Source organism: Cupressus sempervirens, chromosome 1 (genome assembly GCF_028749045.1).
Source record: "Cupressus sempervirens isolate cs-2001-9-10 chromosome 1, ASM2874904v1, whole genome shotgun sequence".
NCBI lineage: Eukaryota > Viridiplantae > Streptophyta > Pinopsida > Cupressales > Cupressaceae > Cupressus > Cupressus sempervirens.
In genome coordinates, this window is record NC_143118.1 from 313221785 (window position 1) to 313234025 (window position 12241).

The following is a 12241-nucleotide window of genomic DNA, read 5'->3' on the forward strand; positions in this document are numbered from 1 at the left end:
AATATGAAAAAGATATTTTCTTTCTTGTAGATATAGATTATACTTATGTGCAAGCAGTTATACCTAGAATAAGATGGCTTAGGCCACTAGGATATGAACTTGATGCTGATCAAGGCTCTGCAGCAATAACAGCCTTACTTGCAGAAGAAGTAGAAAAAAATGCAAAAATCTTTGGAACTTATGATGTTGTCAAATCAAAGATAATAACAGAGTTAAAGACTACTTCAGCAGTAAAGAAGAAAGAGAAAATGGTAAGACAAATCAAAAGAAAGTTTGGTGTGGAAGAAGAAGGGATAGCAGAAGAAGAAGGAGATTACATTAGAAAAGAAGAAGAAGTCATTGAATAAGAAGAAGACAAACTTCAGGATCAGACTCAAGGGTCAAAAGGAGACAAAGAGGAAAGTGCTGAGGTTGAAGTAGCCAAGGAAGCACCAGTCAAGAAAAAGACCACAACTCCATCTGCTCCTAAATCCAAGGGGAGGAAAGTAGCTGCCCCAGCACCAAAAAGACCAACCACAAGGGCCACAACTCAAAAAGCAAAAGAAGAGGCTAAAGGGAAGAAGAAAGACTCAAAGAAGACTGTTGCTGAGTCAAAGAAGAGGAAGTTCATTCCCCAGCCTGAAACAGATGAGGAGGAAACAAAGTCAGAAGACAACAATCAATCTCAAGAGGTAAGACAAATACCCCAGATTGATGTTGATAAATTATGTACAGAAATTAGAAATAATTATTTGAAAGGATTAAAGAATCTGAATTTTTCTAAGCTCACCAAAGGAGAGAAAAATAAATTAGAGGAGTTTGTGTATGCTATGATGGCTGAATATAAGCACACACCTCTAGAATTAGATGACTCTATGCCGAGAGAACTATATACAATCATAGAGGATAAATGACATTTTTGTTTACAAATGGAAAAAGAAATAAGGGAGTCAACATTGGCAAGATTGTTGCCTGATTTGACTAGAGATCAAATAATAAATGCCATAAAAAGGCATAATAACAGATTCACTCCCAAGTATAGAGCATTCAGTATTCTACAGAATAAAATTGAAGAGGTAGTTACCAAATCCACAAGATTGTGGAAAATAGTTTACAAGAAGATTAAACATGTATATATTGAGGAATATAAGGCAGAAGCAATTGCCAAGATAAAAGAAAAGGGAGCATCAGAAATAAAAGAGAAGAAACTAGTGGAGAAGGAGAGTAAAGGAGAAAAGGAAGGAGAGGCACTCAATGAGGAGAAAGAGGAAGAGAAAGATACAGCTGAGCCAGAAGATCAAAGTATGCAAGACATATAGGTATCTCCTCCTAGTCCTCCTCATGCCACCATCACACCTGCAGATTTCATAAAAATAAAGGATGTTACAGAAATTTCAGTTCAAAACATCAATCCATTAATTGCAGAGGATTTGGAAATCCTTGACCAATCATTTTTAGTAGCAAAATTAAGTTCAAACCCTATATTGGTCAGTGTTGATGAATTACATAATCCAAAAGTCAAAGCAAAAGCAAGGGTAAAAGCACAAATGCCACCTTTGATCACACAAACTACTGGTATTCTATTCCTTCCACCACCACCTTCACCAAGTATAAGTACTGATACACTCCAAGTGCCAAGTACAGCAGCAGGGGAAACAAAAGAAAAATCTGAACAGCCACCAAGTTCAACCCCATCTAGCATTCAAAAAGGGGATACTCAAGCTGAAGAAAAAGAGACATAGAAAAAGGAGGAGACTGTAATACAAACACTGGTTGCATTACCCAAATCTGGTACTCCAACACAAACTCTTCAGTAGCCGAGCACAGATGGATTACAGCTGAAAATCAGAACACCAGGCTCGAGTTCATCAAAAGTAGTCAGGAGACTTCACTATGGAATTCTTGAGCTTGATGAAGAAATTAAAATCCCATATTATGAATCTAGCACTCTTACAGAAGAAAAGATTAATGAAATTTAGAGTGCACTAGACAAAAGAAGGAGACAAGAAGCACTAAGAAAGGAATACAAGCATAAGCATACATTGAATGAAATTAAGGACATATTCACGGAAGCTTTTTGCTTACAATCTCCAGATGAGTCAAGACCAATCATGGAACAACTTTATGATATAGTTCACCAGGTGACTAATGAAGACCAGGAAACAAATGTAAAATTACTTGAATGGTCAGAAAAGAAGTTCCAAGGAAAAGTAAATAGTAAAATATCCAGTGATATAGCACTAGCACAAGAAGAACTGGCAAAGAAAGTTACAACAGTTAAAATTGTACTAGGAAACATCTTTTCCCTGTACAACAAGTTGTGTGATTTTTCAACATTCACACAAGACACTAGCCAAAAAATACTGAGTTTGGAAAGAAATATGAAAGCTTCTAGTATGCAACTCCCTACAGATCCAGCTCAGAGTGAGAAGCATTTTGTCCAATCGCTTCACACACAAAGAGAGCTAGCCATTTTGGCAGCAGAGGAGGTGACTACAAAAGCCAAATTGATACAAATGCAATCATCAATTACTCCTCATTTGGGATTACTTCATAAGGAGCAAATAAATGCAGAGATAGTCCTTAGGAAAGACCCCAATCTTTCTTCATTTGATGGACTTGTACACCTAGCAGCAGAGATTGCCATCCAGCATAAGACATTAGATGTCGCACTAGCAAATTGGGATGCAGCTCCGAAGATACTCCTTGAAGTAAATAGCACATTTTTGGCCAAATATGGCATTTCATTGTAAAGACCCTTGACATAAGTGTCAAAAAAGGGGGAGAATAAGTAATTAAAGAAAGAAGTTGAGTACAGGAATGAAATGATAAGTATAATAAAAGGGGGAGTAAGTATAATAAAAGGGGGAGATAGAAAAGATAGCCAATTTTGAAATTTTGATAGGGAGATAGCAGAGATAAGCAAATTTTGGAATTTTGGGGGAGACAACAAATTTTGGGAAGCAAAGTTTGAATGAAGGATTAATTAAAGAGTCACATGGGTTAAGTGTTTTTGCCACTCATGTCAAAGGGGGAGATTGTTAGCTTAAAGAATAAATTTGACAACTGAGTGTCAATACACTTAACCAAGATCAAGAATAGGTGCTGAGTGTAATAGATGCCGAGTAATCTTTAGGTGCCGAGTAAAGTGTAGGTGCCGAGTAAAGTGTAAATGCCGAGTGAAGATCAGGTGCCGAGTAAAGTTTAGATGCCGAGTAAAGTTTAGATGCTGAGTAACACAGTTTTGTGTAAGAGCTGAGTAACTCAGTAGAACAGCATGTGTCGAGCAACAGAAATATTTCAGGAGTTGACTAATCCAGAATATCAACATAAGAGTTTAGAATCGCACAAACTATGATGAAAACAGTCTTTACAGCCGACATAAGGAAATCTCGAAGGATTTAATGATCAGATCGAATCTTTTATATTTCCTATGTAATTTGCATGCAACCAATAAGAAAAATGATAAAGGCATGCAACCAATCAGCAAAAGATAAGTATTAAGCAAAAATGAAGATTGAATATGGATCGTAGATCTAGACCTAACCCTAAATCCTCAAATGTCTTTATAAGGAAGACGATATCTCATAGAGAAGACATGATAGAGAAGGAGATGATGAAGATGATGATATAGAGGAGAAGATATAGAGTGGTTGATATACTATTTTCAGAAGCGAAAGATATCAGATCACAAAGGATCAAGATCAGACGAAGCAGAACAGAGCCAGCATTCAGCAATCAAGGATTGTAAACTATCAGGTTCATTTTACCTAATACTTTCTAGCCATTGTATTAGCATGGAAATCATATGGTGATAGGTTAGCTTAACAGCTATTTCATTGATCCTAGAGATAGGTGATTAAATCCTTTAACAGGGTGACACTTCATGTTAAGTGTTTATAAATCCTCTAACCAGGTCACTATTGACACAGTGTAAAGCCTTTAACAGGGCAGGCCTTTAACAGGGCAAACCATCAGAAGTGGTTAAGCAATATTGCTGCAGTAATTTTTGTGGGTATCATCCCCACCCCAATTTTACCTTCTTATTCCTGGAGGGTTTCTGGGTTACCAATTTCAAGTGTTATGTGTTATTGATGCATGTGTTAGTTTCATGTTTACTTAATGTATTTACATGCATGCAATTTATTTCCACATAAAAGTTTTATAGGACAAATTTTAGTACTTCTGATTCAACCCCCCCCCCCCCCCCCCCCCCCCGCCCCCCCCCCTCTCATAAGTACTCTTTCCACATTTGAATATTCCAACACACAACTCATGGCTTCAAGAATTTCTTCTCAAGGAAATCTTTCATGAATCTCATATGAAAGTTGGTAAGAAATAGGCTTCACATTTTCACTAATAGATTCAACAATCTTGTCAAAATCATCCTTTCTAACTAGTAGTACTCTACCTCTTTTTCTTTTCTTAGATTGGTGCATTGGTATTTGAAATCCTTTCACAAACACACATAGCTCATTTTTTGCATTGAATCATAAAAAATTCTCAGCATGATTCAAATCTGTAATTATCTCCCACCTTTAAAATATTGTGTTATGACCTGGGAGATCTAAATACAAAGAATCCAAAGCCATGCATGCCATTTTACATAAATCACTATACTCTTGAATACACATAATTCTATCTTGGGCTTTCTTAACAAGTTTATTCATTAAATCTAGCATGGGGAGAAGACTAGCTAAAGTTAATAGGCTCTCTATATCACTTAACTTATTTAACAAATCAGGAGCGTTGTCTATTCTCAACATCCTTGAGAATCTTATTTCCTGCTATTACCCCCTTAGAAAAAATCTTAAATTCTACAAAACATTTAGGACTTCTACAAAAGTAGGAGTGGAGCTCATAGATTAGATCTTCAACTTTTGACACTATAGGAAAGCTACTTACAATCTTATATGCTAAATTCATTTGGTGGCCATGTAGTGTATGCCAAGCATGTAAGGTGCAATACTAGTTTGTAATCTTACACAAAGACCAGTCCTTTGCCCTTGCATTACTGAAGCTCCACCAGCTCTGACACACACTAACTTCTTGGCAATTATCAAGTCATCCATACTAGCAATTTCATTCAAAGCTTTCTTAACTTCTAAATATAAATTTTCTACAATTGAATTGGTCCTCATTTTATGAACACAAAGTAGATGAGCTTGACAAACATGTTATTTTACAATATATACATGCAGACCCAAGTGGTTTTATCTACCATAGTGACTTCATCTAAGGATAATGAAATGAACTTGGATTCTTTCACTCTCTCTTGTACATTTTGATATTCCACCTTAGCAAGATAGCTTGTCATTTCCCATCTAGTGTATATTAACCAATGTGACATAGGATAGTGAGGAACTCTCAAAAAGTATAGTAAGTTACTATATTCTGTAAAGTCTCTCATAAGATGCCCTCTAGTTAGAATATGAAAAATAACACTCATTTGAATAGTCTTTGCCAAGCTTGCATCACTAGCTAGATGTTGAAACCCATCCTTGATTGGATTGCCACTATTGCCACTACCAATTACCAGTATCTTGAAATGCTCTTCATATTCTATGGTATACTTAACATGAAGGAAATATTCCTTTGATTTCCATCTCATTGCCACTACTTCCTTTCCATCTATGATTTTTTTTCATAAACCTTACCAATATGTTTTTCTATAGTGTTGAGCTTTAGCTAGAACTTTTTCTCTCTTTTAGTTTTCAAGGTATAGATTGTACACTTGCATTTTGTTAGTGGTTCATCATTGTTTGTGACTGGTTCAATAAACCAGTACTTTGCTGCCCAATCAACCTAGAAAATTCTTTTCATTTCCTACTCTCACCCCATTTTTACATTCCTTATTCTTTTCTTCCTACCAACATCAATATCGATTTTTGTTACAACATATTTTGTTGTTTGAACATTATTATCCTCATTTGATGCATTTTGATTTAATTGAATAACAATCCCATCTTCTGGTGGTGTTGAGCTATTATGATTTCCTTCTACACTTGAAGTTGCACAAGTTGGTGGACTAGAAAAACTGTCAATTCCAAGGAAATTCTTTCTAGGAGTATCTCTATGTTTTTGGCATTTTGATGTAAGATTAATCACTTCACTCCCCTTGGGGGTCTTACCCTTGTCAGCATGTAGCCTTCCACTAAAAAACCTTTCACTTTCACCTCCCTAAGACAAAGCAGGTATTAATTAGAGACTCATCCTCCCCTGACATCTCAATTCACCAACAATCCATTTACTTCCTTGAGAATAAGCAGGGAATTGAAATTAGTTAATAATAGAAATAATATGAAGCGTAAAGAAATTATTGCCTACCTTGGTCCTTTACACTTTCTCTAGAATTATAATTTCTATGTAATCTGTTGCGAGATTGTAACTCTAGTCTCTCACCTGCCCATTGTCTACCAAAATATACATAACTTTTTTTCATAAACCAAAATATACATCAATTTTTTTTCATAAACCAAAATATACAATCCAGCAAAAATCAGAAACCTACAAAGAGCTAATCTTAGAAGTTATTACAAGTCCTAAATGGACCATGTCTTGATTGTATAAGGACCAAAAGTATCCATGAATAAATAACTAGTCTAAAGTGTCTATAATAGGCTAGTGTGGAAGTTTAAGTTTTTAGGAAATGGTTTATTATTTAAATAAATTTTTTTGTTATTTAAAATTCAACTATTTAAATGGTAATGACTAGTTTAGGGATTGAGAGGGAAGTTTCAGTTTGTTAGAGTTTTTAGACTTAACATTCAACTCAACAATTGAAGTTGGTTGAATTAATTATATTATTCAATAGGGAGTCTTTTATATAAAGGAAGGAGTCTTTGTTACGATAGATAAAAAAACAAAGGCTAGTGTGTGTACTCAGTAGTGGTGAACAAACAATAATACAACTACAATTCGATACCACATTGAATATAAATTTGACTGGTTTGTTCTCCATATGCATTGATAGGGTCTTCTCAACCGATTTATTTGCTACTGGATAAAGTTTCTAACATTTTAGTGAATTTTTTGTTTCAAATTGTAAACCAGTAATTTTGTTTACTGCTACTATTATTACAGTAGGAACCTAGAATAATGGGAATCACTCCATGAATATAAAGGCCTAATATTCATGGAAATTTAATTCTAATTTTTATTATAGATTACTAACCATGCATATGTAGATCCAAGTGGGATTTGGGTGATCATAGTTCAAGAATAATGAGGATAATATTGAAATTGGATACAATAATGGCTAATTTGGCCAAAAAAGGGGCATATTTTGTGAGAAAGAATGTTATACAATGTGGATTTGATGGTGAATCCATCATCAAATTGGTTTAGAAGTGTGTAGAACTGGGTAATTGAGAAAGCCCTAGATAACAAGGGTTTGGAGCCACAATTTAGTGGTTTTCATGTTGCAGAGCACTGAGCTCTAATTTCTTTTAGAATTGAGCAATTGGAGACATAATTAAATACTATCCAGAAGTTGGAAGTGGTAGGAGGTCCTTAGCCCATACTTCCTTTGGAAAACTTGGTCATTTTCATGCATTGAAACAAAGGGTTTCTCATGTTTAGGTGTATTGATCCAAAACAACTACAACAATATGAAAGTTTTGATATGTCATAGAACTCTAAAAAGGGTGTCTAGAAATGTTATTGTCAGATTGTCAAGTGTTTTGTGAGAAGATGAAGTTAATACCATCCTAAGTTTTTTGTAGGGTTATTGGACAACCTATTAGGCCATTGGAACAGTTTGAAAGAACTTGGTGTATTGGAAGCATGGGAATCAAAATAAAGTCTTAGAATCCCTTGAGTCTAACTGGTTTGAAGCCTAGGAAACCAAATCAATCATTTAGGACCTTCAAAGAGCTAGTCTCTTATTAGTGATTATTACAAATTATCTAGTTACCTAGTGAGAAGTTAAATTGATTATGCTCATGTTTTGGTGCTTGTAGAGTAAGGGTGTGCATGAGGTGTGATTCAAATCCCAAGAAAAATCTAGCGGACAACACTTACATTGTCCAAATTTAGATATGTTATAAGAAGAAGCAAATTTATAAGAGAGATAAACTGGGAAATTAGAGGATTGAGACTGCATAGCATATTAGTACATGTGTTTTGTACTTGATAAATAATCATTATCATGTTTTCTTCCAATGTGAGCATTTGACACTGGTATAGTGAAGGTCATTATTGATAAATATTTTCCTTATTACATTATTGAATAATTTTTTTTTGGATCTTTTTGACCAATCCCATCCCTATGAAGGTCATCTCAACTTGCTCTATTTTTGGTTGATTGCTAAGGTTTTTTTGCATGTTTTACTCCTAAAATAGATTTATAATGTAGTTAACTCTCATCAATTCAATAAGAGGATTTCATTAGGTCTTACTTTTCCTTTCCTTTCTTCCTCAACTTGTCATCTTGCAAATTTTTTTATTCATTTTCTTCTGTCTGTTAAAGTGCAAAATCTACTACTTCTATTTCCATTTTTTGTTCTTTTCTCTAGCTTTTATGGGGTTTGTGGTTCCATTTGACTTGTGGTTAGATCTATATAGCAATTTAATATCACTAACCTATGAATTCAAATTTATAACAATTTAATATTAAGAGGATTTCATTAGGTCTTACTTTTCCTTACCTTTCTTCCTCAATGTGCCATCTTGCAATTTTTTATATTCATTTCCTTCCGTATGTTAAAGCAAAAAAATTTGCTTCTTATGTTTCCAATGTTTGCCATTTGGTCTAGCTTTTATGGAATTTGTGGTTCCCTTGACTTGTGGTTCTCGATATAAGAATTTAATATCACTAACCTATGAATTCAAATTTACATGATTATTAATGTAATTAACCTAATGATCCTTCAAATGAGGCTCATGCACATATTTTTCCCTGCTACCTTACTAAATAGTCCCACTTGATTATACACCATACAAATGAGCTTGAAATTGTCAAGTAGGTATTCATTATATTCACAAGTGGTGGTCCTTATGGCATTCCATATTTAAGCATTCCATGATAATAAGCAAAGAATGATGAGTGTAATAAATATGGACTCCTTAGTATTTTTATTGGTGTTACAATGCTTTTGTGTTCAGTGGTTGAGTATTTTCTTTGATGTCAATCGAGTTTGATGTGTCAGAGTTGACAAGATGGTATTTGTATTGGGACTTATCACTGTGTCCTTAGGTAGTGTTTTTAATCATTAAAAAAAATGATAACATGCTTAAACAATTGTGTTTGGAAGAAAGATGTGATATTTACATGGTTAGTGACAAAATAAACTATAATATAACTATTTTTTCCCATTTATTTTTATGCACTTAAGAAAAGTGGTGAATGCTTTGTTAATTTGTGGAAAGTGGCGAATTCTTTCTTAACTTGTGAAAAGTGGTGATAAGATAATCCTTCATTTGATGCAACAAGCAACTTGAACTAGCTAGAGAATGGAGGCAAGGTTGTGGAAAAGTATGATGCTATCAAGTTTTCATAAATTTGTGAGCTTCTATTCTAAACACTACCTTAGGACTAAGTAAAAATGAAATAAAAACTTTAGAGAATGATAATTTTTTAATCTTATGTAAACTATCTTTCATCATTAAAACTAGCAAACTTCACCTTGGATCTCTACAATGTAGATTTTGTTCAAACAATGGGAATTTGGTGTCAAAGACAACATGGGAATAACATAGAGGATAGATTTATAACAATATAATATTTACTATTATTATATATACCATGTGATTCCTCATTTATTTTCTAGCTCACTTTGAGAGTATCTTAAAATATTTACATGTTGACAAATGACATGATCTCTACAAACCTTTTTAAGCATTCCATATTTATTACACCCATCATGATCAAGCATCATTCCCTACATATGATTTTACAATTTTCATCATCTTGGGCTATTTCTGCAAATGTAGATCAAATCTCAATTCCATTGGTATGACCCTTGATTTTCTAAAAAGTTCAAATTCAAATCTAGGAAATTCCCAATCGTTCAAAATTTGTGACCTAACTAAACATGTTTGAGCAATTTATTGTTATGTATTGGTATTCAAAGAAATTCATTTCAAATCCTTTGATATCTCTTGATAATCTCTCTCATCCTACAAAGCAATTAGTGGGATTTGTAGGCTTGAAATCTTCATCAAGGTCAATTAAACATGATTTATTTTATGCTATATATATGAGCTTCTTATTAAATTAACCTAGATAAGCTCAAGGAGAGTCTATTTTACAACACATTCCACCAATTTCCATCCCTAAATTTCTTTTCACTCTTTCATCTCCAAAACTCATCCATTTATCCCACCTTTCCCATTTCAAAAATCTATATAACACAACTTGAGATGTCACTCTAATTCACAATTAGTGAATTCCATAAAGGGAAGTTAGGTTTGGATGGTAGCTATAAAGCATATTCCATAAAGAAAAGTTGGTTTTGCATTGGAGCTATTATGCATATTCTTGAAATTAGTCTTCAAGGTAAACTCCATATGCAAGAAGAAATCCCTCTTTAAAAGTGGTGGTTACTATGTAGCAGTAAGAATAGGAAGCCTATAGCTATATGTTAGCAACCTATAGATATATAGTCATTGTGTCCCTATTTTTCTAGAGACATCTAATATCTTACATGAAAGAATAGTCATAGTTAACTAAAGAAAAATTTAATAATCATAGTCATAGTTTCTACAGGTACTAATAGACAAAATTTAGTTAAGTGTGATGTTACAAGCTAGAGAAATCAAGTGTATCTTTTAGGTTTAAAGAAATTATAGACAAAACTTCAAAACTATGGTCATGACAATAGTCATAAATATGAAACCATTGAAACCATTCTATTTCACACAAATTTTAACATTTAGTAGGTGAAATTTGTAGTCTTATCAAGGGATAGCAATGATTTTGGAGTAGATTTTTTGAAATGGAATGTGGAAACTACCTTTGGAGTTTGAGTCATGCCCATGATATTTCCTACCCAAAATTTGAAGGCGTGCTAGTGGTATTTAGTGAATTTTTCATTGCTTGGGAAAATTGGGATTTATACAAATCAATTACCAATTGCCATAAGAAAAAATGAGCCAAGTCCTCCACTTGCCCTAAGGTAAAATTATCCAACTCTTGCACAACAAAATGAAACACTATTGGAAAAATCCCCCATACCGCATGCAAATGCAATGTTGAAACTTGGTGAACATTACCCCAGTAACCATTACCTGGTCAGCTGCATGAAAGGTGGATACCATCTTTAAAAAATGAAAATGCAAAGTTTTCCTTGGCAATTACTAAACTTGACAATGCTAGGTGATTGTGTAAACCTGACAAAGCTTGGTGACTAGGTAAACCATGGAACGACTCACAAATCACTAAAAAAAACTCCCAAAAAACCTCAAATTCACAAAAATATGAAAATTTTCCACTATATTGTAACCTACCCTCTATTCCTCAACCTATTCTTCCTCTAATTTCTCTATCTATGACGGTGCTTGTGGCTCTTGACCTTGCGGCTCTTCTTGTTAAACTTACACATGTTCTTGTTGAGGCCCTTCGGATTGAGTTGTTTGCTTCCTCACCTTGGAAGGTACTCTTTTACTCTTATTATTTTGATTAGTTGCAAAGTACTCAATCTCCTTCTCATGTTGGTGTTTCATTTCTGGCCTTACTAGGGATTGAGCGAGGAAGTTGGCACTGTGACTTTCACACCTTTACCTTTGACTGACCTTGTAGTAGCCTGAGGAACTATATCCATTCTAAATGTCTTCTTGATCCATTCCTTTGTTAGCTGGACTATATTCCTAGCTTGATGATTCATATCCACATTCTCATCCCTCCCTATTTAAACATTTATTATGGGCTAGTCATACATTTTAACCTTGTTGTATAATGGATCCATGAAATCTTTAGTATCCTTCTCCACACCCTTAAGAGGGATCTTCATCTTTAGCACTTTCTCTGCTAAGTATAGATTCAATCTGCAATATTCCCTTTAATGGACATCATAGTCATCTAAAATGTTCATCCAATGATCTTCCAACTCTTCTTTGTGTACAAACTCTTTCCTTGCTAGTTGTTTTACCAACCCAATATTGTCAAAGTATGGCCAAGGGGAGTTTTATTCTTCCAGGGGATATTGATCTCACTTAGAGTCAAACATGGAAATATCCTACTTTTGCTTCACCTCATAGGCACCAATTGTGATGGGCCAGAACCATGTCTTCTTATGTTGTCTTCTCACTTTGTCATATACAA